Source organism: Phalaenopsis equestris, unplaced genomic scaffold, assembly GCF_001263595.1.
Source record: "Phalaenopsis equestris unplaced genomic scaffold, ASM126359v1 Scaffold001173, whole genome shotgun sequence".
Taxonomy (NCBI): Eukaryota; Viridiplantae; Streptophyta; class Magnoliopsida; order Asparagales; family Orchidaceae; genus Phalaenopsis; species Phalaenopsis equestris.
Window position 1 is genome coordinate 205,089 of NW_018165612.1, and position 2,347 is coordinate 207,435.

General features: G+C 35.7%; 1 protein-coding gene across 1 annotated transcript in view; it reads left to right on the forward strand.

Annotated features, from left to right (window-relative positions):
- The window catches only part of LOC110033407 (DNA replication complex GINS protein psf3-like), a 52,920-nt gene that overhangs the window by 49,080 nt on the left and 1,493 nt on the right, over positions 1-2,347 (forward strand). The gene's annotated exons all lie outside the window — the stretch shown is intronic.

Here is a 2,347-nt window from a genome sequence, read left to right on the forward strand (position 1 = left end):
AGAATCAGTAACCAAGCATAGGATTAGTCAATGTTCTTTATGCTTGGACCAAAGGGTAAAGAATATGTATGATTCTATTTGGCACAATATAAATTGAACTAATTCATTTTATCCATTCACTATAATTTCTTGACAAGGAGAAGGATGTTTTCTTATATTGAATATCACAAATTAAACCCTACTTTCTATTATTAGTTATTTATTAGTTATCCAAATTATCTACTTATTTCAATTGCCTATTAGTGACAGATAAGCAAATTGAACGCCGTCGTTGTAGTTGAAGTATTACTTTTTATTAAGCCTTAGTCCGTAGTATTCTATTTCTCCCTGTGGGATCGATAACTAGGACTCCATTTGAGCCCTATATTACTTGAGCGATACGTATACTTGCGTTGACAAATTCAACTTTGACATTATTGAATATTATATCTATACATCTTTATTAAATCAAACACATATATATAAAAAGTCGCAGTCAAGTTTTTGGCGCCGTTACCGGGGATTTAAATCTTCTAGTAGCGTCATTAAATTCTTGTAATTGTTGATTTACAAAAAGAAAAAGGTCGGTCAAGCACCCAATAAAACAATATATCATCGAGTACACCATGCAACAATGCATTCCAAAGATGGAGTAATGATGCACTCTGAATCTGATGTAATGACACACACTGATGATAGTGTATCAACACACCCCGTAAACGGTGCAACATTACTTCTTGAATGTTGTGTAACAATACACCCCGAATACGGTGCAATAACACCCCCCAATGATAGTTTAACTACACACCCACATATGGTGCTATGAAGCCTCTCAATGATGATTTAATAACGCGCCCCAAAGACTATTACTTCTTCGAACTCCTAACTCTCTCTCCTCATAGCTGACTACTATGACCTACATTGCTTACAGCTCGTGCATCTTCAAACTCTGACCTCTATGGTCTACGGAAGTCATCGTAGCTCAACATTACAACATATGTAATCAACTATGACCTACATGGCTCACAACTCATGCATTTTCTGACTTCGGTCTTTGTGGCCTACAGACGTCACCATAACTCATCACTATGACCTATGTGACCAACTAAGTATATGCTATCCCCAGCTTGTGTAACTCCCGACTTCAGCCCCTGTAACCTATAGATGTCATCACAATTCACCACTACGGTCTACATGACCAGTTGTGACTTATGTGATCCACAGATCGTATAGTTCTTGACTCCAGCCCTTGTGGCCTACAGATGTCATCACAACTCACCACTACGACATATATGACCAACAATGACTAACATGGTCCACATCTAATTTGGTTCTCAACTGTAGTCTCTATGACCCACGTACATCATTACAGCTCACCACTACGACCCACCTGATGAACTAAGACCTACGTGGTCCACAACTCATGCAACTCTCGACTCTAGCCCCTGCGGTCTACGGACATCATCACAACTCACCACTTCATTTGTGACTAACTACAACCTACATGATTCATAACTCGTGTAACTTCTAAATCCCCTATGACCTACGAACGTCATGATAGTTCACCATTACGGCCAACGTGATCAACTAAAATCTACAAGATCCACAGCTCGTGAAGCTCTTGACTTTTGCCTATACAGCCTACAAATGTCGCAACTCACCACTACGGGCTAGAACATCGCACAACACTTACTTCTCTTGCTTACTTCTCTTTCATTATGAGTTTGCGCTAGAGCATCGCACAACGCAAAGACGCTAAACAATCACTCAGCCCCCACAAACCTTCCGACACACATCAAACATCAACCTTTTATTTCATATAAAAGACACCCCAATTTTATTTAACTTCTAAAAAATGAAATAAATATTTTCATGCATAAATAAAATGTCGTGTATCTAAAAATTGAAGTTAGATTTTAGATATGTAACTACTTAAGAATTGAGTGGTATATCTGTAAAGCATCCAAATTTTAATTCTATATAAATTATGTTAAGTTAAATTTATAATCATATATTTTAAAATCACAAACTTCATTAACATGAGTTTAGCCAAGCTAATCCATAGCATTTCCACCGGGCACCAACCAAACGAGTTACCAGCAATTTTGCAAACTTCAATTTTTTCATACAAAGAGGGTGATTAAGAATGGGGAATTGTGTCGCGTTAAGTTTAGCTTCTAGAATTTTAAATGTGGTATAGGATAATATTTTTTGTTTATCATCAACTAAACATTACATGATTCATTATAAGCTATAATTTTATTGCAATTTTTTTATTTATATTGGTAATTATAATATATGTATGTGTGTGTATATTATATATTTTAGGTTTAAATTTTTTTTAATTTGTTCATATCTAAATTATAAT